The sequence below is a fragment of the Crocuta crocuta genome, unplaced genomic scaffold, assembly GCF_008692635.1.
Source record: "Crocuta crocuta isolate KB4526 unplaced genomic scaffold, BGI_CrCroc_1.0 scaffold348, whole genome shotgun sequence".
NCBI classification, from domain to species: Eukaryota; Metazoa; Chordata; class Mammalia; order Carnivora; family Hyaenidae; genus Crocuta; species Crocuta crocuta.
This window is the reverse complement of record NW_027529573.1, coordinates 8,320,922-8,346,652: the sequence shown is the minus strand read 5'-3', so window position 1 is coordinate 8,346,652 and position 25,731 is coordinate 8,320,922. Positions and strand designations below refer to the sequence as shown.

At 36.2% G+C, this 25,731-nt stretch overlaps 1 long non-coding RNA gene across 3 annotated transcripts; it reads right to left on the bottom strand.

The window, feature by feature from the left end:
- Positions 1-8,859: 8,859 nt before the first annotated feature.
- Positions 8,860-25,625, bottom strand: LOC144229501 (uncharacterized). 3 transcript variants are annotated; one of them, XR_013334506.1, is made up of 4 exons: positions 25,562-25,625; positions 24,011-24,225; positions 12,259-12,414; positions 8,860-9,231 (listed from the first exon to the last, which is right to left on the bottom strand). It is a non-coding gene; the product is annotated as an uncharacterized LOC144229501 (long non-coding RNA). The 3 variants fall into 3 exon arrangements; XR_013334505.1 differs by lacking the exon at positions 25,562-25,625 and adding an exon at positions 25,348-25,412; XR_013334507.1 differs by lacking the exon at positions 25,562-25,625 and adding an exon at positions 24,607-24,718.
- Between the last annotated feature and the right edge of the window lie 106 nt (positions 25,626-25,731).

Genomic DNA, 25,731 nt, shown 5'->3' with positions numbered 1-25,731 from the left:
CTTTTTAAAGTGCTTTTAAATTTGCAAATTGCATTGACATTTCATTTCATTTGACCATCCTAATGACCATATTAAAACAAAGTCATTTGTTTTAAACAAATTAACTCTGCTTGGATGAGGAAAAAGAAGCACAAGAATTCCATGATACACATTGACCAAAACACAGACTTTGCTTTCTCTACTTGATAACATTGACTTTTATGCATGGGTGGGGTGGATGGTTGGATTGAAGGAGGCAAGATTCCCCACTAACTTAGGTAGGATCTCATTCCTCAGTATATGCAACATCTTACTTTTATTTCAGTCCCATGGATCATTTCTGGCTTTGAGAAGTGATTTCCATGGAAGAAGTGTCATGCATAGTCATCTCTCTACTAACTAGGAAGTTAATGATGTTTTCATCCTGTGTATCTCGTAAACTATTTTCTAGAAGAAAAAAACATTGAACTTGAGCAACCTGATAAATTTCTTTGGTGGCGTGTTAGAAGTGTAAAGCGGAATGATTCTTGGCCATAGAAAGCTGAGAAATCCATTTATAACCATTAAGACTCAAATAAAAGCATGATTTATTTATTTAAAATAAATACTAATTTTAGTATTTATTGTATAATTTAAATAGAAATGTATTAAGGCTCTAGGGGTACCTGGGTTAACCAACAGATCAGTCCATTATGCATCTTACTCTTGATTTGGGCTCAGGTCATGATCTCTCTGTAGTGAGGTTGAGCCCAGTGTTGGGATCTGCTGGGCTTAGAACCAGTTTAAGATTCTCTTTCCCTCTCTCTCTGTCCCTCTCCTGCTCTCATGTGCATATGTATGTGCTCTCTCTCTCTTAAAAAATAAACAAATAAGAAATATTTTAAAGCTCTTTAATAGAAACTATACTGAGGAAAAATATTTTATTAAATTATGGTTCCTATAGGTAGCATCATATATAGAAAGAATAGGTATATAGTTACCTAAAGCTTCTACTTAATTATCTAAATTAATAAGAGGAAAATATTGTGAGTAAATAAATATATTACTCATTTTTTTTTCATTTTAGCCAAAAATTATAAAATAGTTTAACAAATGAGCTAATATGTATCTATCTTAACTATTTAGAAATGTAATCAGTTTCTGTTTTCATGATTTGGTAATAGTAGATTTGATGATGAATGTCAAATCAANGAGCTAATATGTATCTATCTTAACTATTTAGAAATGTAATCAGTTTCTGTTTTCATGATTTGGTAATAGATTTGATGATGAATGTCAAATCAGCAAGAGACTGATAAGTTAAGGAGAAAGAAAGATTGGGAATATTCTATACATTGCAAAATAACTATCTTTATTGCTTTAATCATAAATAGGAGCGGTAGAAGCTCTTCTAATAGGGATTGTATCGGTTCCTTCTTTTCTATATACATTCTGATTTTCACAAAAGAAGTAGAGAATAATTTCATTAGCCTTGAATCAGAGATATTCTGAGTAGTTTGCTTAATCAATAGAATAAAGTGGACATTCTGGGACTACTGAGCCTAGCTCTTAAGAAATCTTGCAGCTTCTCAGACCTCTTGAAGCACTCATTTAGAATGCTCCATCTGGGAACCCAGATGGCATGCTGGGAGATGCCTACGCCACCCACAGAGGCAATGTGCAAGTGCTCTCATGGACATCCCCAGCTGAGCTCTCAGCCTTCAGCTAGCATCATGTAAGTTGGCCATCTTGGATGCAACCCACCTCAGCCTTTAATAACTCCAGCCTTGGCCACCAATCCCATTATAACTGCATGGACAAACCCCAAGTGAGAACCACCCAGCTGAGCTCAGCCAACCTGGAAAACCATGAGAAAGAATAATAAATGGTTGCTTTAAGCCACCATGTTGTGGGGGGTAATTTGTTATCTAGCAATAGGTAACTGAAAAAGTGTGACATAAAAAGTAAGTAAATAATGAGTTAAAAACTAAAGCAAAATTATTCATAATAAAACAGAAAGTGTACATAAGCTCAGGTTCTGACACTAAGTGTTTTAAGATTTGGGGGTCAGTAACATATATATGGGCCAATTTCTTCATCTTCAAAGTGAAATATTTAGGTGTTAAGAGAAAATGCAATTTAAGATGTGTTTAGTTCTCTGACAGAATTCTATCTACTCTGCAGTGAAGGTCAGTAAGTGTGTCACTGACTCTGTGCAAAAAGCATAAAATAGATGATCAAAGAGCTAGTTTTTGAAGACAGAAGTGATTAGTAGCAGCCAATATAGGTTGACAATGACCATGACCTGCCAAAACGAAGTTATTTAATGGAATATCTAATAAGGTTGTTAGACCAGTAAATAGGAAGATGTGTAGATATTGTTCATCTGTGACACTTAGCTCCTTCAGAATCTTGCTGGATTCCACTATATCTTCTGTATAATTATTTACAATAGTTTTACTGGGCCATTGTCTTCAATCAACAATTCCTTGGAAGTACTTTTAATCCTATAATGTTCTTCCTTCCACATTTGCTATATTTGTTTCTATAGGAGAAATACTTTAAAATCATAGTGGTTATTATTTTGAGATAATCAAAATTGTGATATTAATATTTTTGTACTTAAATAATATCTGTGAAAAATTGCTGTTTTATATATTGTTTAAGATTATATATTGAGATATTATGTATTTTATATTTATAAAATTTGTGTATTTATAACATCTATAAGAATAACAATATTTAACTTTAAGTTTCTTTTTTTAATGTTTATTTATTCACTTTTGAGAGAGAGAGAGAGAAAGAGAGAGAGAGAGAGCAGAAAGTCAGAGAAAGAGGGAGATGGAGAATCCCAAGCTGAAAGCACAGAGCCTGATACAGAGCTCAAACTCACAAACCATGAGATCATGATCTGAGCTGAAATCATGTCAGACCCTTAACCAACTGAGTCACCAAGGCACCCTTTAATTCTTGTTTCAAATGTGAAACTATGGTACATTAATTTGAACATGAGATTTTATTGAAACACTACCATATTTACTCAGAATATTCGGTTATCTAAGAGAACTTTACATTCATTGTATTTATAGATTTATTATATTTATAAGAACTATTTAAAAGCATATATAGGTTTTATATCTTAATCAAAGAATTAAGTTTTTATGAAGAAAGTCAGATATGTAAAATATATAATTATGTTTTGAAATATTGAAAGTAATTTACTGTCTTAAGCAGAATAAAACACTGCTTAGACCACAAACAAAAGTGATTGTTATACTTGAAAATACAAGATTTATAATCCAAACAAAAAAAGTGGAAAAACAAACTAGAGATTTAAATGTAAGCTTTCATAATTTGCTAAGTCTTAAAAATGAAAAGCCTATCAAATATATAAAAAGAGCAAATATAGATTCTTCACAAACTCTTCCAAGATTTAGAAAATGCTTCCCAACTAATTCTATGAATCCATTATTGGCCTCATAACAAAACCAAAGACATACAATAAAAGAAAACTACAAACCAATATTTCTATGAATAAAGAATATAAAAATCCTCAACAGAATAATAAAAATGTGAACCCAGAAAAATATGAAAAAGGATTATACATCGTCACCCAATGACATTTATTCTAGACATGCAAAGTTAGTTTATGATCTAAAATCAACTAGTGTAATACATAATATTGATAAACAAAAAGTCAAAAGTTACAAGATCATTACAATAAAGTCAGGAAAAGAAAGGTTGGATCAAGCACCTTTTTATTATAAAAACACTCAACAAACTAGAGTAAAGAAGAACTTCCTAGGGGCACCTGGATGGTTCAGTCAGTTTAAGTGTTAAACTTTGGCTCAGGTCATGATCTTGTGGTCCATGGGTTTGAGCCCCTTGTTGGGCTCTGTGCTAATGGCTCAGAGTCTGGAGCCTGCTTTGTATTCTGTACACACACACACACACACACACACACACACACAACCCCTGCTCATGCTCTGTCTCTCACAAAAATAAATAGACATTAAAAAATTTTAAAAAAGAACTTCCTAAACCACATAAAAAGCACATATTAAAAAACCACAGCTAACCCCATAAAAGCAAGAGCAAAATAAGGATATCTGTTCTTACTTCTGGTATTTAACACTGTACTAGAAATTCTAACCAGGACAGTTAGGCAAGAAAAATAAATAAAATATGTCCAGATTAGAGAGGAAACAGTAAAATTTTCTGAGCTTGCCAGTGACGTGATCTGGCATATAGAAAGTTCTAAGAAATCTACACCAAAAACTATTTAAAATAATACATGAATTTAATAATGCTGTGAATAAATGGTATTCAAAAAAATTGTGTATCTATACATTAACAATAAAAAATCTGAAGATTAAATTAAGATAGAGTTTGATTTATATTGTAGTTGAAAAGATAAAAATTAGGAATTTAACAAAATAATTGCAATATTTACATTCTGAAAACTACAAACTATTGTTGAAATCAATTTAAAAAGACCTAGAGAAATGTAAACATAGTGCCTGTTAATGGCTCAGAAGACTAAATAATAAAATGCCAATACTTCCCAATATGATCTGTAGATTCAATACTCTTTCAAAATCTCAGAGGCCTTTTTTCTTGCACAAATTGACATGCTGATACTAAAATTCATATAGAAATGTAGGGGAACCAGAACATTTAAAACCGTCTTTAAAAGGAGCAAAAGTGGAGGATTCAGACTCTCCAATACCAACACTTACTACAGTGACAGAGTAATTAACACAGCGTGGTACTGGCATAAGGATGGATATTAGTCAATGGATTAGAATTGAGACTCCAGAAATAAAAACTTCATTGAATTGCCAATTGGTTTTCTACAAAGGTGCCAAGATAATTCCATGGGGGAAAGAATAGTCTTTTTAACAAATGGTGCTGGGACCAGCATGTACAAACAAACAAATAAATGAAATTTGGATCCCTTGCTGACACTATACAAAAATTAACTCAGAATGGATCATAGGTATATATGTAGTAGCTAAAATTATGAAATTCTTAGAATAAAACACAGGCATAAATCTTTGTGACTTTGGATTAAACCTTAGTTTCTTAGATATATTAAAAATATAAGTGACAAAAACCATAAGTTGGATTTTATCAAAATTAAAAACTGAGTTACAAATGATATCAGCAAAACAGTGAAAAAACAACCCACACAATGTAAGAATATATTTATAAATCTTATACCTGATAAGGGATATATAGCCAGAATATAAAAGGAACATTTACAACTCAATAATAAAAAGATAATGATTTTTTTAAATGGATAAAGGATTTGAACAGACATTTCTCCAAAAATGAAACACAAATTGCCAGTAAACACATGAAAAGATGCTTAACATCATCATACATTAGGTTAATGCAAATCAATAGCACACTAAGATACTAATTGACACTATGGTGACTGAAGTCAAAAAGAAAAATAACATGTGTTAACTAGGATGTGGAGAAATTGAAGCCCTTGTACATTCTGATGGGAATGTGAAATTGTGCAGCCATTTTGGAAAACAGTATGGCTGTTCCTTAACATAAACATATAATCGCCATGTTACCCAGCAATTCTAACCTATATGTATATCTGAGAGGAATTTAAACACAAACACACACACACACAAAAACACAGATTTTTATAGCCCAGCTATTCATAGTTGACAAAAGGTGGAAAGAACCCAATGTTTATCAACTGATGAATGGATAAGCAAAATGTGGTATATCTATAAAAAGAATACTGTTTGGTAATAAAAAATGAAGCACTGATACTTGCTATAACATAGATGGAATTTGTAAAGATGTAAGTGAAAGAAGGTAATTACAAAAGACTACATATTTTATTATTGCATTTATATGGAAGGGTCAGAATAGGAAATCTATGGAGATAGAAACTAGATTAGAGGTTGTCTGGGACTGTGTGGAGGCAGGGGTGTACAATAAGGAATGATAGCTGATGGGCACAGGATGTCTTTTGGGGGTGATGAAAGTATAGATTTACGTTTAGGTTACATGTAGATTACAAGTAGATAGCTGGTAGTGATAGTTGCATGGCTCCATGAATACTAAAAACTATTCAGTTGTATACCTTATGTGGGGAAAAAAGCACTCAAAGCATAATATTCTGGCAAGTATTCTCTGTTAATCAAAGGCGGAGAGTATCAAAATCAACTGAGTTTAGCACATTGTCTGCATCTGTAAGCTTTGGAATTTATAGTTTTATATTTAATATACAAATTTTTCATTTTTTGATCAATCATTTTATATCAATGTAGAAAAGTCTAAAAATATTCTGATTTTCTAAATGGATACTATGTCCTTAAACAATGGGTCATCAGAGAATGGATACTTTAAAAGTAAAAAAAATTTTTTTTTAATTTTTTAATGTTTTTTATTCATTTCTGAGAGACAGAGACAGCATGTACAGGTGAGGGTCAGATTCAGTGAGAATCTGAAATAGGCTCCAGGCTCTGAGCTAGCTGTCAGCACAGAGCCGGACGCGGGGCTCAAACCCACAAACTTTGAGATCATAACCAGAGCCAAAGTCAGAAGCTTAACCAACTGAGCTACCCAGGTGCCCCTAAAATTGTTTTCTGAAAGTTGGAAAGATGAAAACTTTCCAATACAGAAAAGATATTTTAAAGGTATATCCTTTGACTAATTTTTCATATATTGGTACACTACTATTTCTCCTTCTGATTTTGGTTGAGCCCATACTCATATATATATATATATATATATGTATATATATATATATTCTTAAAGACCTATTTTTTTAGCTTTATCTTCCTTTTTATATATCATATATATAAATATGGAAGGAGATACAATTTTATAATAATGGTTCAAATTTTATATGACATTTTAATAAACATTTTATTTTTAAGTAATCTCTACACGCAATGTGGGCCTCAAACTCAAGACCTCAAGATGAATAGTTGCATGCTCTCCTGACTGAGCCAGCCAGGTGCCCTCCAACTGAGCATTTTGACATTTTTAAGGAAAATTATTAAACTTAAATCTTCTTGAGTGTAACAGCAACAAAAGAAGAAATAAGTGAAACTGTAGGAACTGCCAAACTTCAAAAAGAGTCTCTTTACCAAGAGAAATATTAGTTCCTAAAAATTCCCCATTAGACATATGTGGGAAACTAACGGCTTTAGGTTCCAATTCAGCATTCCCATATGTTAGAGTTTTTGTGGATTTTGTTTTTTGTGTATTTTGGGGGGCCTGTCTATTGTAGGCCTACACAGTGTTTTAGACTTGAGTTAGTTATAAACAGTTTATTATTTTTTAAGGTTTATTTATTTTTGAGAGAGAAAGGGGAGGAGTGGCAGAGAGAGAAATAGAGAGAGAATCCCAAGCAGCCTCTGTGGTGTCAGCCCAGAGCCTGATGCCTCATGTGGGGCTCTATCTCACAAACCATGAGATCATGACCTGAGCCAAAATCAAGAGTCAGATGCTGAAGGGACTGAGCCACCCAGGCACCTCTAGTAGTCAGTGTTATAAAATAAGGAGGTTTCTTCTAAAATCTGGAGTTCCAGAGTGTGTCATAAATTGGAAGCTTTGGTAATGTTAGCACATAGTCCTTCAGGAAAGGACTCTGAATGAGCTGAGGAGCAGCAACGTCCTTAAATGGGCTGTGTGTTTTCTCAGCACAGCCCCCAACACCTCTGTTCCTCCAACACTATGGCTGATGTCAGTTACTACTTGCCATTTATCATCTTATGCATTTCTGGCTTTATTGCTTCAGTTACCCCTTGGCTTTTGATTTTGTGTCCTTAGTTCTGGGCTTATCATATTGCTGTATTTGTTGCCATGTGGATATTGACCCAACTGCTCCTAGCATTTGTTTGTGCTGGTACCCACCTTCTATAGCACCTATCATCCAGAATCACCAAAAGGTTGTAAGTTCTATGTCCTTCTAGCTCTCTGCTCTGTACAGAATGATGTTACATCAGATGATATCAACTAAACTTTGTATGACTTTAAATTTCTCAGTGTCATGTAAATACACTTCCTTCAATGTTCTGAAGTTAACCTAGGCACAACTGTGACCACTAATTCTTTTCTTACTGATGTGGAGTTAGGCTGTGTTCCACTAGGAGACCTCACACTAAATAAAGGTACTATGGTACCATGAATAACATTTGTGTCCCACAGTTCTTCTCCCTTATCTTTGGCAAAGTACTATTTTCTTTTCAGTTTCATTTCAGGCCACACATCCTTCAGGAATCAAGTTTATTATCTGGATTTGGATTTCATCTGATTCTTAATTTTGTATTCCATTGTCAGGATGAATTTGGATACAAGACAGAAAATCCACTCCAAACTTTCCAAAAGAATAAAGAATTGTATTGGCTTATATAAAACTGCAGTATGGAGCAGGCTCATACAGTGGCCCCAGTTTTGTGTTGCTGCTGTTTTTCTAGCTCCTTAAACTATGTTTCCCTTTTTACTTTGACTTTGTCCCAAGAATGTACTCATCATAGTGGCAAAATTGCTGTGGCAGTCCTGGTTTTACCTCTACCTACTATGATATCCATTAGTCGAAAATCGGGACTTAAACATTGGAAAAACTTCTCCAAAACACCCAGCAAACCTTCACTTGTTACCATGGCCTGAATTGAGACACATGGCAATTTCTTTAAAGAAACAAAAATATGCCTAGAGAAATACCACATCTTTGTTATTATGTCTAGGTACTTAAATCAATTGTGACAGGAAGAGAATACAAATCATTCTTTTGCTGATAACTGGAATTTGGGATGGAAAATGTCCCCTGATCACAGGATTATATAGGGGAGAGATGGACATCTGAATGAAAATAGTTATACTGTTAGGAAGAGAGAGGAGGAGACTGATGAAGAGTAAGCATTGAAGAGTATTAACAATTAAATGTTTTAATCACCAAAGGTTCACATATATCCTTCCTCTTTAGTATATGTGCTGCTGAAGCGAACACAACATATATCGATACACTTGTCAGAGAGTCCGTGTCCAAAGGAGACAAACTGAAGGTTCATCCATTCTCTTCCCTCAGGTCCAGATGTAGCTATTTTTTTTATAGTACCCATACCAGCATATTGTGGTGGTAATGGAACTGGATGCCATTAGTCAAATAAACAAACAACAACAACAAATAAACTTCCACTGAGAGAGGGGATGAATAGGATAAGAAATACTAGGATCACAGAGAGATAGTACATATCGTGTCCACTTGGATCGGAATATCAAGTATCCCTTGGTCTGCAAGAGAAATGAGATCCTTGGTCAGCAAAATTCACATTGCCCAGTTCTACTTTTATTTTATTTATTTATTTTTTAATGCTTATTATTTTTGAGAGAGAGAGAGAGAGAGAGAGAGAACAAGTGGGGGAGGGGCAGAGAGAAAGAGGGAGACACAGGATCCAAAGCAAGCTTCAGGCTCTGAGCTGTCAGCACAGAGCCTGACACAGGGCTCGAACCCATGGACCACGCAGACCATGAGATCATGATGACCTGAGCCAAAGTCAGTCACTTAAGTGACTGATCCAGATGCCCCATACCCAGTTTTGCTTTTAGCATGTTTTTTCCTGGGGAGTGGGGGGGGGGGGGTGTTCCATTTTCCTCCATTATCATATTTAAAATGGACATTGGAGAGTTTGTCCTTTCTAGTGATGGTGTGACATTTGCAGTTCAGTCTCAACTGGTACCAATTTGAGGGTCTGGAGATTGTGTTGGATTTGAGCAATCAAAGACCTGAGTATTTAGTGGAGTATGGATTTTTTTTTTTTTGCCTTAAATTTCTCTTAAGAAAGTTAATAGTTTTTGAGTTGTGCTTCCAAAAATTTGTAAGCACACATAGTAATTCTGGTCAGAGTCTGACCCTGATCATTTCATTCTCTTAGCAACAAGCTTCTGTGCACTGTCAGTTCCCTTGGAAATTGAATAGCACCTTCATTCTGACCTCTACCTCAGAACAATTAATAAAAAAATAGGTGAAAGGGAACCAAAACTTTCATAATTACCCCAGTTTAAATCTCATCCACACCTTCTCTATGGCATGATTAACCACATAATCAGTTGAAACTGGCTTAGCAAAATTTTCTTGACAGAGGTTTGAGGAGTTAGGGTCATCTTTTCTCAGTTTTGTTATCTTCTAGGCCTCCCAATGCACTGCTCTGTTAGCAAATATTTTAACTTAGGGGTAGAGACTGGGCATTCCCAAACCTATCAAACTCCATATTAAGTGGGTTTGAAATAACTTGGATTTCACTCTGTAAATAGAAAAAATGATATTTTCTTCCATTCCTTTTCTTCCCTATTTTCAAAAACTTTAATTTTAAATGAGCCACTTTCTATCTTTCTTGTAGACATCACCAAAGGCTAGAAGACAATCCAACTTTGACAGTCTGATCTTTTTCTCAGTCACCCTATATTTCCTTTTCTTTTTCTTTTTAATTTAAATTTTATAGTTAACATACAGTGTAATGTTGATTTCAGAAGTAGAATTCAGTGATTCATCACTTATATACAACACTCAGTGCTCATCACAATAAGTACCTTCCTTAATACCTATCACCCATCTAGCCCACCTCCCACCTATCTCCCTTTGACCATCAACCTTCTGTTCTTTTCTCTAAGGATCTTGTTAAGAATCTCTTGTGCTTGTTTTCCTTTCTTCTCTCCCTGCCATTTCCCACATCTTCATCTGTTTTGTTTCTTAAATCACACATGTGACTGAAAGGGTATATTTGTCTTTCTCTGATTGACTTACTTTACTTAGCATAATACATTATAGCTCAATCCATGTCATTGGCAAGATTTCATTCTTTCGATGGCTTAATAAAATCTATATCTATGGCTATATCTATATATCTATGTTTATATCTAGATCTAGATATACCACATCTTTATCCATTCATTAGTCAATGGACATTTGAACTCTGTCCATAGTTTGGCTATTACTGATAATGCTGCTATAAACATTGGGGTAAATATACCCCTTCAAATATGTATTTCTTTTATCCTTTGGGTGAATACCTAATAGTGAAATTGCTGGATTGTTTTTGTTTTTTTTTGAGGAAACTCCATACTGTTTTCCATAATTGTGGCACCAGTTCCTTCTTTGCCACCAGGAGTGCAGGAGGGTTCCCCTTTCTCCACATCATCACCAACACCTGTTGTTTCTTATATTGCTAATTTTAGCCATCTTGACAAGTGTGAGGTGGTATCTCATCATAGTTTTGATTTATAGTTCCCTGATGATGAGTGATATTAAGCATCTTTTTAGGTCAGTCATCCTATATTTCACCCTCTGTAAGTACATGGTTGTTTCCTAATGGAATCATCCTAAGGGATGTCATTTTAGTCATCTCTTGTATAACTGCTTAACAAAGATCACCAACTTCCTAGTCCCAGAGGGAGGGATTCTTCTCACTGCCCTCCTTTTACCTTGATTCAGCACCATACACTTGATACCAAATTTTGCATCAGCTAGGATCATGATAGCTACAAAGTAGAAAACTCAGCTCAAACTGTCTTAAACAATAGCAACAAAAGAAATCAGATCACATAGCTCAAAGTCAACAGGCAGGATAGGTTTCACAAAGCCACCATATATTGCTTACATTGATACAATATCATGTCATCTTGTGTGTCCTTCTGAGTGCATCCTCTGACTCAGTTCTCTCTATAGCAATTACGGTGATCTTTTGAAAATTAAAAGGAGGACACTTGTGGGGATGAGCACTGGGTGTTATGTGGAAACTAATTTGACAATAAACTATTTGTAAAAAAAAAAAAAAATTAAAATCAAATGTGTCACTTCTCTGACCAAACCACTTCAATAGTTTCTTACCAAAATAAAAATAAAATCCTCAATTCTTCCCATAACCTCAGATATTTGTAATATGGCCCATCTAGATCTTTCCTGCCCTGTCTGCTATTGCTCTTCTCTACCTTACTGAACTCCTATCCACTAATACTACCACTATTCCATTTCAATGTTCCTTCAATGCTACAAGCTTGGTCTTACCTCAGGACCTTGATATTTGCTACTTATGCCCAGAGTGCTCCTACATAGAGCCTTGGCAAGTACCACTCACTGAATCAGAAGGGTTCCCCAGGGATACAGAGTCAAAAGATTATTTATTTATTTATTTAGACTATTATTTCTGTCTATTTTAAAAGCATTTCTCTATATATTGTATGTAATAATAAAATATATATACATATTTATGTATCATAAAGAAATGTATCTGTATCTATATCTATTACAAGAAATTGGCTTACATGATTATGAAGGTGGGCAAAATCTGTAGTGTGGGCCAGCAGTCTGGAGAGCCACTGCTGCAGATGAAATCTGAAGGCACCTAGTAGATAATTCCTTCTTTCTTTGGGAATCTGGTCTTCTTATTCTATTCAGTCCTTCAATTGATTGGATGAGGCCTGCCCACATTATGAAGGGTAATCTTTTTACTAAAAGTTTACTGATTTAAATATTAATCTTTTCCAAAAACACATGTTGGCACATAAAATTAACCATCACACTCATATAGTTTTTATCATCTGTGTTCATCCATCGCCTTCTTAGAAATTCCCAAATACCCCTGATAAGTGGCTCTACCAATTCCTATTTCTCTCTACCTCTTAACCACACTTTGCTTTTCTTCATAGCTTTTATCAACACTGAAAATTATATTGCGTATTTATTTGTTATTTGCTTTTCATCTTGTCTCCATTTCTAGTATCAATATTATTCTTATTTGCCACACTTTCTAAGGAATATAAATATTTCTTATATATAGGTACTTAACAAATGAGTCAGATTTTTATATTTAACTTGGGGGGAGGGTGACAAACCCAAAATCTTTCTTGCCCAAAAGGAAATGACTTAAATACAGAAATACACAGAAATGACTTATACACAAAAAGAAATTTTATTGCCCACATAGTGTATTTCCCTATTGCTTCTCACCTCACAGCTTCTCTGCTCTGAAATTCTGGGTACAGAAGACCACAAAGTGCATTCCTTAGCCTTCCTGCCTAGCTGATATCTACTAAATTCTTCCAACAAATGACACCAGTAGAGCATCAAATGGAGGAATACAGAAATGATTCTTCTCTCTTGCTCTTCTTCTGGCAGTATTTTTGAGCAACTGTATCCTTTTTATCTATCTGCAATCCAGCTTCACGGGTTCCTCTTCCATGGTCTAGCACAAGCTTCACGTCCCTATTCCATGGTGTTAGCATATCTCGACATCACCCTAGCAGGGAAGCAATGTATGTTCTTCTAGACTCATTATATCATTTTTTCCATCTTATTTCTTTTATTCTCCAAGAACTAGATTAAGTAGCCAACGACAGCAATTACTAATCTCTGATACACCTCATCTTCGTCCCTTTTTTATTTTTCTCAGACTTTCTAATATATAATATTGTCATTGTTTGAAACCATTAGAATGATTTTGGGTGTTTCAGGTTCCAGAAAAACAGACTTCAATAAAAGGATTCTTGGGTTATGTAGCTTAAAGAGTTTGAAAATAAAGCTGGCCTTAGGACCAGGTGAAAATGGGTTACTGCTAATCCGTGACATACAGTGGTATCCCATTTACCAGATTGTTATTGACTACTGCTTTAAATGAAAGGCTTACTGAAGGCAACAGTCTGGGAAACCAAGTAGTTAATATATTCAACTGCTATAGTAGTGATGACGACTACAAATGCTGGGGGCAAGATTTTTTTTTTTTTTTTTTGTAGACTGCATTTGATTACTTTTTGAAAGAAATTGATAAGCCCAGGGCTTTAATCTCTTAGTTCTAGGCAAGTCAAGGAGTCATGGAGATTTTATTGTGCTCCTAAAATAATCTCTCATTTATTATAGCTGTAGGGGAGATTCCAAATCCCATCTCAAATTTAAAAGTGAAAATTCCAGAATTATTATGTAAGTTGAATCCGTGGCCCAAGTATCTTCTGTGAAAATTAAAACACATTATCTTGTGTGAAATTTAGAGCATTTACTAGAAAGAACTGAACTCTCAAGTTTGACATAGGCACATCTTGGTAGATGTGGATCAATCTGAGTATCTTGAAACCACAAATTTCCTTGAACTTCCGTTGTTAGCAGAAATAATTATCCATATTGATGGCTATTACTCTTTGACTGTTTGGAGACCCTGTAGTAACCTTCCATAAGGAAATTGCTTTCCCCAGTGGATGCCGATTCTTAAGACAGATCTCCCCCCATGCCTCCTTGCCTTTGACCCTGCAATTTGAGTCAGATTTTAGCATACATCAGGAGAGAAGTATAAAATCTTATCCATGGGTGTACGACTTATACATAAAAAATAATTGTAAGAATATTATTTTTTACTCACATTAACTTAAACTTGGGGAATATGTGTAGGATGGTCTCTAAGGATTTTGGAACAAAGGACAGTTTAAAGAGATTCTGTATTCAATGTGCTATCTTAAGCAGATAGGAGTGGTTCAGCTGTGAAGACATCAGCGTATAATGTGGCCTATATTCAATGATATTGAGTGTATACAACTGCCCTGGCATAATGAAGAAATATTTCAAGATTTAGGAAGGTAGAAATAACATAGTGTATTTATTATTTGCAACTTGGTCATCTCTCAGTATGGCCCCCAGATGAGTCTAGATAATACTCCCTTCATTCAGACATTGAGAAATAAATTAGTGAGGGAAGTACCAAAATATTCAAAAATACTGATTCAGTGGGTCAATACAAACATAGATTGAAGAAGATTGGTAAGGAACTAATAATTGTCAAAGCTGAGTGATAGGCAACAGTGGATTAATTACACTATTCCTCATTTTATGTATTTTTGGAATTATACATAATAAAGTTAAATAAAATGAATTTTGTGGTAGCTTTCTTTTATTGGCTGGGGATGACATTCCAAGGGGCCAACTTTGAAATAGGCTCCCTGATTTCAGAGGAAATGATGAGATTCCTGAATGACAGAAGCCAAGCAGCAGTGCTTTACTCTGAGTGAACAGACATACAAGAGGACCTGGATGACACATATCATCTAGACAACAATTTCCTAGCCTCTCTATCAGTGCTTAATTCATGCGTTCATGTGCAGAGTATCACAGAAATTCTTCAAAAACCTCGACAATATAGACCTTCCCTTACCAAAGGTATTTGACTACCATCCTTGCTGAGTGCACAGGAGTCAACAACAGAGGTCAGATTTAGACCCTGATTGGCACTGTTCCTTGGAGAGTCCAGGCAGCCACCTGGTATTGATTGATTGCTTTGGACTTTTTCCAGCTTGAAACAGTAAATGATTTTTGTATTCATTCTGGATATTGAATTTGCTTTTCCTACTCCACTGCCTCTTCTAGCACCAACATCAGGAGACTTTGGGGTCCTTTATTCACCATCAAGATATTGCTTCTGACCAAAGAACTTACTACAAAGCAAAAGAAGGACAGCAATAGGGCCATATAATTCATGGATCTTACTATATACTTTTTGACTCAAAAGTAGCTGCTTTGAGAGACACATAGAATTTCCTCCTGAAGTATTAGATGCATACCAGCTGAGAAAAACTAGTTTAACATTTTGGGTGTTTTCCTATACCATGTAGTATCAGCTTCTACTAGATACTATATGATACTGTTTTACCCTTAATCTAAAAATTAAGAAGAGAAATGAATTACTCGCTATTTTTTCCCATGCATACAATTTTGGGCTCTCTTGGTTCAGAGTTCTTATTTCCATAATGAATACTGTTGTAACCAGGAGACATAATTCTTTCATTGAAATGGATGTTAAGTTTGCCACCTGGTCATTGTGGGCTCCATATTGGATTGAAACAACAGACAAATAATGGGTTACTATGATTTATGGAGTGATTGATTCTAATTACCAAGGGAAGTTGGGTTGCTGCTCTATAGTGTACGTAGGCAGAAATATGTCTGGAACCAAGGAGGTTTCCTGGAGTGCCACTAAGTATTTTAGTATTCAACAGAAAAAAATTAATAGAGGTTTAGACAAATCAAAAAATCTTCTGCATTAAGCACTCCACCTTAGGAATGAAGATTTGGCTCATCCTCAGTAGGTAATGGACTATATTCACTGAGATCCTGGCTGGGACCAAAATAACCATGGAACGAGTAGCAGATAAAGGAAGTTGATCATAGATGAGTTCTAGAACATTGTGTGTGTGTGTGTGTGTGTACTTTTAAATGTTAACTAATTTCTTTTTTTTTAATATAAGAAGTAATAATAGTGGCTATTACAATGTAATATTTGGGGGATAGAATATTATAGTGGACTTGTGACTTTGACTGAAAACTCATAAGATTTTGTATACTCCATTTTGGGGGAAAGAAGAGAGTATCTTTCATTATGCAAAGTATAGTTGTATCTAGATAAGTTGCATCACATCACTGCCATTGTTGTTGTATTAAAATTTAAGGTAGTAAGAAGGATGTATATAGATACTGAATAAACAAAAGGTGAATGTGTTGATTATTTGCCCACTTTCTTTCAACCTCTTACACAGCATTCTTTAGAGTTCTGTGGTTGGGGAGGCTATATGTTAAATTTGTCAGGTTCCATTTCTGGCCTCTCTTGAATTATGCCAGTAGGAGACACTGGGAAAAGATCAGAACACAGGAAGAGAGGAGACACTATTATTACATCTCTCTTTTTCTTTCTGACAGTACCTCTAGAAATAGATGAACTCCTCCTAGGACCCTGGTTTCAGCAGTAGTGTCCGTGACTTTCATGGTTCCAGCACTGACTTAGATAGTTCCTCCTTGGTAACACCACAACAGCACAGACCTAGCTTAAATAAAACTCTCTCTTCCCTTATTTTCCATGCCCTGGCCCTATAGATGTTTCCTGAAGTTGCTTATTTTTGGTTTGCTGCATTTTCTCTTTTTTTCTCTCAGTCTTTCAAACACTTGAGCAATCAATTTCCTGTATGAAATTCTATTTGTTTGAACTATCTATAGTAGTTCATTTTTTCCTACCTAAACCTGGACTGATATAAAGAGTCTGTGTCATTTCCTTGTTTTACACCTATATGCCATTTGAAATACAAAGAAAAGTGGGTGATTCTTCTATTAGCTCTCTTGAAAAGTGAGTTATTTTTCAGAAGCCGCTTAAAACTTCTCATTGTCCCACATGTGCAAATTCCATCATAAGTCAATTCCTAAATCAAACCGTACAGCCAGAGAATTAAATGGGACAATGAGCCTAGGCCTGAACTTCTGAACTCATGCCTGCAACAGGGTCAAGGGGATTGCCCCTTTGCCAGGCCTACTCTTAGAGCCAGAATTTAGATTCACCTCAGCCTAAAGCATCTGGGCTACATGGTGGAGAAAGGTACAACTGTTAGAATGGGAATAGAGAGGAATGGATACTGGATGAGCAATAAACAGTATGCTCTATAAGATCTCTTTGCTTTATACTGCACTTACCTCATATCAGTTTGCTTCATTAAACTATGAGATCATTGATGGCACAAACTGTGTCTTTTATTTATCTAAATCAACATTGAGAATTGTCACTGTCATCTACTAGGCAGGTGTCAAAAATTTCTTGAATGGATGAGTGAATCAATGTGCCAAAGCTTTAAAGGGATGAGTTTGAGCCTTTAGTAGGAATGTCATGATAATACATAGTGCAAACAGGAACTTGGAACAATAGTATTTGTAGAATTTGAGACGTGCTTGTTCAGTGGCCTCTATATTTTTTAATCATCAGAGCACTTTCTCAAACAAAATAAAGGAATGTGCACATGCGAGTGTGTTTGTACATAGAATAAGGACTGTAGACATTTCTCAGTTTAAATCTTCCTTTGTTTGATGGAGCATTTGGTATTTAATATTTTAAATTTCTGAATCTCCTTCCTAATGTGTTTTTGGTGCATGTGTTGTTACAAGTTGAAAAGGAATCTACTTCAGTCATTTCAAAGCTGAACTAAGAATTAAGTGTTTTGACTTATAGGACAGAGTTAGGTTTATCCATTAGCAGGGAGGTAGATAGCTGTGAAGACCACTGTAGACAGGGGGTATGGATTAAAAATTCCTGTCTACCACCTGCTAACTTCATGACCTGAATTATATCCAGAACCTTATAAATAAGAGGTGCCTTTTAGTTATAGTTATGGGGCAACCCTTACTAAAACACCCTGTGTTTCAGATTCCTCATCTTAGAAATGTGGATAATATTAGTAATTTTCTCATTTATTAATATGTGGAAATCTTTTAATAGTCCTTAGCACTAGCAAATAGTCTGCGATATCTTTTATTATCATGCATCAACAAACCCTATTTGGAAAGAGAAGTGAGTCAAGGAATCCTATTCGAACATTTTTTTTCCTCTGTGGTAATCAGAACTGTTTACCACATATTTCAGGTTCCTTGTCTCTCAAGCATGTGGTACTTTTGAACTTAAAAGCCCCTTGTGGTTGTGTGGGCTTTGTGCGTAGTTTGGATCTAATATACAAGCTATGCTGGTCCAGACCAATCCATCATTTTCTTTCCCTCTGTAATGATCATGAATTAGATTCCAGATACTGGTTGTGCAGTTAGCTTGGATCTCAGAAGGAGAATCATGAAAAAGAGCTATGACATGACCCTCTGAGAAGACCATTATTTGTTACTTCAGCATAATTTAGTCTGGGTGATTCATAACAGTAATTGACTAGTCCCCATGATTATGGGAGAAAAAGCACAATGAGCCTGTTTCTCCATCTGCAAAATAAGGAGGTTGTATAGGAAGGATTATCATTAAAGTCCCCTTAAGTTCTAAAATGATAGTTTCTTTGATAAGAATAAGAATGGCAGTGAGGACTAGAAATTTGTAAGTCAAGGAAAAGCAGAAATAAACTCATTACTAAGCTGTGAGAATCAAAGACCAAAAGAGTAAGGTGAAAACTAAGGCCACTTTTCCCAAAGCATTTTCCTTAGAACTCCAATCATAAGAGATGCTTTGTGAGAGAAGGTTCTGTGATCAAATAAGTATGGGAAACACTATATATGATATCTTTCTCTTAAACAGTCTTCACGTAAATTATCATATTCTGAGTATTTGTGAAGGAAACCTTTAAAATGTGTTTCACCTGGCACTTACCAATACAATTTCATTGTAGAAATCACTTTTAAAATAGTCTGGGATGCTGTAATTTTAGTTGGAGCTATATGCTTTCCCATGCCATTCTCAAAACCTTTTTGGTAATTCTTATCCTCTTGCACATAGCCTTGGAGTGGGCATTTGAATCAGAATATCCTATTTCTCTGGTCATAGGAATCTGTTCATATATGAACAAGACCCCATCAAGCCCAATCAGAGCCTTCAACATATTATATATATATATATATATATATNATGTTTAACATATATATATACATATATATGTTCAACATATTATATATACATATATATGTTCAACATATTATATATATACACATATATATGTTTATTTTTGAGAGAGAGATAGAGTGCAAGTGGGGGAGGGACAGAGGAAGGGGAACACAGAAGATCTGAAGTGGCCTCTGTGCTGACAGTAGCAATCCCGATGTGGGGCTCAAACTCACAAACTGTTAGATCATGACCTGAGACAAAGTCATACACTGAACCAACTGAGCCACTCAGGTGCCCCCAACATAACTAATATTTCTGATGACTTCCTGGATTTAGCTGAGTCTCCTTAAGACACATCTTAGACTTCTCAGATCTGTAAACCAAAATCTCCCTTTTGCTCATACTAAATTAATTTGGATTACAGTTACTTGCTACTGAAAAAATGCAGACAGTAATTATATTCCTCCTTAGAGCAGAGTTTGGAAAATGCTGTTCCAGGGTAACAGTTGTGAGTAAAAGGATACAATTTTGAAATACATTAAGCAATTAACCTTAGTTTTTTTCTAAGGGAAAGTGGGTCTATTAGGGAACCTAAAGATGGAAGTGACATACTTAGTATGAGGAGATATTATGGCCTATTTTATCTTTTTTGAAAGATAATCTGGAAATAAAAGATAATGGAATGAAATCCTAAATAATCAAAATATACCAAGGAATATTTTTATCTTAATGCCTGCTTCACTTACTCATATTAGAAATATTAACTAAAGGAAGCATACAACATCTTCTTATGGAAAACAGGGTGCTGGAAACTTGACACATATTGTTTCATTTATTTCTCACAACAAATGGATATAGTTAAAAAATGCCACCACTTTGAAACTAAGTCTTATAAACATCAAGTAACTTGCCCAAGGTCACAAACTAGAATATGGTAATACAGGAATTTAAAGGCACTCATAAGTACCATTCAGTGAAGCTCCTTTATTTTCTGCAGATAAGGTAACCGATATGGAATTTTTACATTAGTTTTCCATCACTAAGTTTCCCCAAACTTAGCAGCTTAAAACAGTGCAAATTTATTATCCCATAGTTCTGTGATTCAGAAGTCTAGTGGGCTAAACTGGTTTGTTTTTTTAGAGTTTCACAGAACTGCTATCAAAGTGTTGGCAGGTCTGTGTTCCTTTCTGGAGGCTCTAGTGAACAATTCATCTATAGGCTTGTTCACATTGTTGGCACAATTCACTTCCACATAGTTCTAGGGCTGAGGTCTGTTTCATTGCTGGCTGTTGACCAGGAGTACTAAGAACACTTAGCATCTAGAGGCTGCCCTTATTTTCTGGCTTATAGCTCCCTTCAAAGTCAGCAAAACCATTTAAGTCATTCCCATGCTTGGAATCTCTGTGACTCTTCTCCTGCTGTCTCATCTCTTTAATATGTATCTTGACTCTAGTCAAGGAAAGATTCTCCGCTTCTTATTTTTTTTAAGTCTATTTATTTATTTGGAGAGAGCGCAGCAGAGAGAGAGGGAGAGACAGAGAATCCCAAGCAAGCTCCATGCTCTCAGCAAGGGGGGCTCCATCCCATGAATCATGAGATCATGACCTGAGCCAAAATCAGGAATCTGGTGCTTGATCAACTGAGCCATCCATGTGCCCTATAGATTCTCCACATTTAAGAGGACATGTAATTGTATTGAACCCATCTGGATAATGCAGGATAATCTCCCTTTCTCAAATTATTTAACTATAATCACATCTGCAAAATTCCCTCTGCCATGTAACATAATATATTCATAGATTCAAGGGAGCGGCCATGGAAATCTTTAGGGGCCCATTATTTTGCCTACCAAATTCTATCTATATAAGGTTACAGTTGAAATGTTTCAAGATGAAAAAGTAGAGACTTTACATATGTGTTTCCTAAAGCATTCATTACATTTACTTGTAAACATAAAAATGGTGTGTGTGTAAAAAAAGTAAACACACCATTCAGTATACACACACATGTAACTCAGGATAGAAATTTACGAATAATAGATATGTTTGAAAAAAGTTCGAGCTCATAGAATAGGTAGAAAACAAGAATTCTGAAATAAGTTATTGTTTGTTTGCTTTTTAATAATGAAAAGAGTACATGGGGCACCTGAGTGCTTCAGTTAGTTGAGCATCCAACTCTTCATTTTGACTTAGATCATGATTTCACAGTTTGTGAGATGGAGCCCACGTCAGGCTCTGTGGTGACAGTGTGGAGTCTGCTTGGGATTCCCTCTCTCTCCTCTTTCTGCCCCTCCTGTGCTTGTTTTTCTCTCTTTCTCTAAAGATAAATAAATAAACTTAAAAATAAAAAATAATGAAAGGAGTACATAAGAACAACAGAGAGTTTCACTGATATATTTTAGACAGAGATGAAATCTGCTTAGGTTGTGAGAACAAGCTGAATCATATAAGAAGAAATTCTGGGGCATGACACATATGTAATAAATATTGTAAGAAGAGCTAAGATATTTAGAAGATTACTAAAAGTAAAATGTCTATATTATCTTTATCCATATTTGCCAAAAGTTGGACACAGCCAAGATATTCTTTAGTAGGAGGCTATATAAACTATGGTAAAACCAAACAATGGAATATTATTCAGCACTAACAAGAATGAACTCTGAAGCTGTAAAGACAGTGAGAAACTTAAATGCATATTTACTAAGTAAAAGGAAATAATCTGAAAAGACTACATACTGTATGATTCTAACTATATGATATTCTGAAAAAGGCAGATCTATAGGTACAGTAAAAAAAAATCTGTGGTTGCCAGGGCTAAGATGGAGGGAAAGATGAATAGGCAGAGTATAGATTTTTTGGACAATGAAACTATTCTCTATACTTCAATGGTGAATACGTGTCATTTATGCATTTGACAAAACCTATAGAATGTATAGAAGAAAACCTTAATGTAAACTATGGACTTTGAGTGATAACAATGTGTCAGTGTAGGTTCATTGTGTAGGTTCGGTGTAACACTGTGGTGCTGGATGTCAATAATAGGGGAGGGGGTTTGCTTATGTGGCAGCAGGAGGTATATAGAAAAGCTCTGTACTTTTGCTCAATTTTGCTGTGAACTTAAAACCGCTATCTATTTAAACATGAATTGCTCAGGAGGATTTGATAGAGAAATTTCAGGAGCTAACAGACTGAATGAGGTTTCCAATGTGCAGTGACCTAACATTTAAATGTATAAGTTTGAGGAATAATTTTACTTCGAATTGTCAGTATTGGAGTCTACTCCACAAATCTAGATGTCATGTTATTACAGGTTAAATTGTATTTTAATTTTATACAATATTATTCCATTAGCACACACTAATAAACTTTTTGTTGTCTATGTTGGTATAAATCTTTAATATGAATGCAGGAAGGGAAACTGCTTGTTTTTCTGAGGTGAGGACTGTATCTGTTCATGTCATTGAAATGAAGGACAACACTTAAATCAAAAATATTGGAAATAGACATTTTCACAAAGTCTCAAAACAAAAGAAATAAAGGTAAAAAAAAAAAAGAAGTATCCCCTTGGCTTAGAATGAGGACAAATAAAATTATAGCCTTTTGATATCTAGTGATATCTATTATTTATACAAGGGTGTTTAGACTGTTAACAGAGAAAAATAAATACAGCTAAAATCATACTCAATTTGCATGTTTCCATTGGGAAAAGTAGGGGTGACGATTCCCCTTCATCTACAACATAAGAGAGTTAGTAAACTCTTTGGAGGTAGGAAACAAAAATCTCAGTTGCCATTTGCCTTTGGGGAACTTAAATGCATTGCTTGGATAATTTCTTATCACTATCTGACTGACAGACAACAGTTTGGTGTATTTTGAAGGAAGAGTGGGAGAGGAGGTCAAGGGTCTAAGAAATAAAGGATGGCTTTTATTCTATTTTTTTATCAGCTCTAAAGCAATTGCACAGACAAAACCTTATAAGTATTTGACAAATGACTTTTAAAGATTTCTCAGTAATAATTTCTTGGGGTCCCTGGGTGACTCAGTTGGTTAAGCCTCTGGCTCTTGATTATGGTTCAGGGCATGATCTCATGGTTCATTAGATTGAGCCCCAAGTTGGGCTCCTTCCTGACAGCATGGAGCCTGCTTGGGATTCTCAATCTCTCTCTCTCTCTCTCTCTCTCTCTGTCTGCCTCTCTGTCTGTCGCTCTCTTTTTCTCTCAACATAGAGAAACTTTAAAAATATCCATATATTTTGAAAGTCAGTACAAAACAGTAATGAGGCAAATCTCATTTTGACAAGTCAACACTGGATCTACATTAGCTTTTCCTCCCCTTCTGTTGTCAATTGAACAGAATTGTAAATTTAAGCCTGATTTAAAACAATTTACAAACCTATAAATGAATCCTCTCAGTGTTAAAGAGGTGAACTTATCTAATAACTCTTTGGTCTGTATTTTTATATTTAACTCCTCCAGCCTGACTAGAGAATGAAAACTCACAGTAATAACAAAAATGTGCCAGTCCTTGAGATAGTATTGTACCTTATTTAACTGGGACTACTTTATTCTTCCCATATTCTTATACCAATTAAATCAGAGGTTTACTCTGCCTTCAAGAAGATACTGTGCAGTAGTACTATTAAGTATCCCTATTTTTATTCAAACACCTCCCTGGCTAACTTTTTCCCCCTCTTACCACTTTAGGGCTCTGTGATGTCTCCTCGCATGTTACTTCTTCTTTCTTCAAGTCTAGCTGAAGGGCCTACTTCCTTCCTACCGACTCCAGTTCATGGTATGCTTCTTCCTGTTTCCAGTCTGTTCCTATCTTTTGGCACAGGTCGTTTGGTGTTCACCGTTTACTTCTTGAAGCACATCCTGTATCTTCTGTAGTGTCTCCACTGTTTCTATAGGCTGAGAGCATAAGGAAAAGGCTTGGGGAGGGGAACATGCAGTGTCACTGTCCGTGGTCCTGAAACATCGTTGTTGGCTAAGGAGGTTTTTCTAAAGTGTACTCTGTTGACTCCTGTGTACTTTCTCCCAGGAATTTTTAAAGTGGTAAAGTGGTGGTGACAAGGAAAATGTAAGGCAAGGAGATTTTGGAAGAAAAAGATAAATGAATGGATAGAGATAGAGCTTTCTAGCCATTGCTTGGACAGAATAAGACGCATGGCTTTGATATTTTCAAACAACGGCCCATGCCATCTTAGGAAGAGAAGGGTATATAACATAGCTGGCATAGCCAAAAAAGGAGTTAAAAAATGCGTGTACCAAGTGATATAAGGTCGTACATACATTGGCATGAATGAACACATTGATGTTGATGGGCCAGCAGACCAGACAAATAGCGTGTTGTGAATGCAGCCTCACTTTTGTCTTAACAAAACTGCCATAGGGTTTGTCTTTATTTTTCTCTCTTGATAAAAAAATAAAATAAAATAAATGTCACTTGGCATTGTAGCAGAACAAAGATGACTGTAACTTATGTTTCATATTTGATGTAGCCTGTACCTTCTTCGATTCTAGCATTTCTGTAACAGTTTCATTCAGCCCCAGTTGATGGTGATGGGCAGAGCATACACCCCTTACATTCTCTGCTAAGTTCCCCAACTAAAGTGTAACCTCCGCGAGGACAAACACCAGAAATTAAACATTTTTTGGTATCTTGAAATGCTTAAGTAGAGTGGCTGGTGCAAATTAGGGGCTTAGTAATAATTCTTTGAATCAAAAGAATTAGAACGCCTTCCACATATACAGCACTCAACAAAGGCTCATGAAATGAGCAAGTGTTGCATCTGTTTTAACACTTCCATCCTCTTCCAGGTCCTATTTTAAAGTCCAATCCTCCTTCCCTTGGTACTCCGGGTCCCAACAAACCTACATCCCGTGCCAGTCTCTACCTTCGCTGCACTTGGGCCCAGCCCTCCAGCCAGGCGTTAGTGCCGTCTCTGGGCTCACCATTTCTTCCTTCTCTGCACCCCCGTCCCCTTCTCCCGCCGCGCTCCCCAGGACCCCTCCAGTTCGGTCTGTCAGTACCCGATCCCGGCGGCTTCCAGCTAGTCAGCTCCGGGTCCCCGCCCGAAGGGTAACGCGGTTGTCATGGACACGGCACCTGCGCCCTTCGGCGGTGCCCCTTCGCCATCGTCCCCTCCCCCCACCTGAGGCGTGGAGCCAGCCTCGCCTCCCCAGCTCCGCCCCTGCCCCTCCCGCTCGGCGCTCCTAGGCCGTGCGCGCCCACGTCGCCCCCTACCCCTGGCCTCCTCCAGGCCCCCGGAGCCGCGGGGACCACGGGGGCGCGCCAGCGAGCAGGCGGCCGCGCCTGCGCACTGGCCGTCTCCCCTAGCGGCGATCCGGGCCGCTGCTGCTCGCGCTTGGGCAGGACGCGCGGGGCGGGCGGGGGGAGGGGGGAGCGGCTTCGCT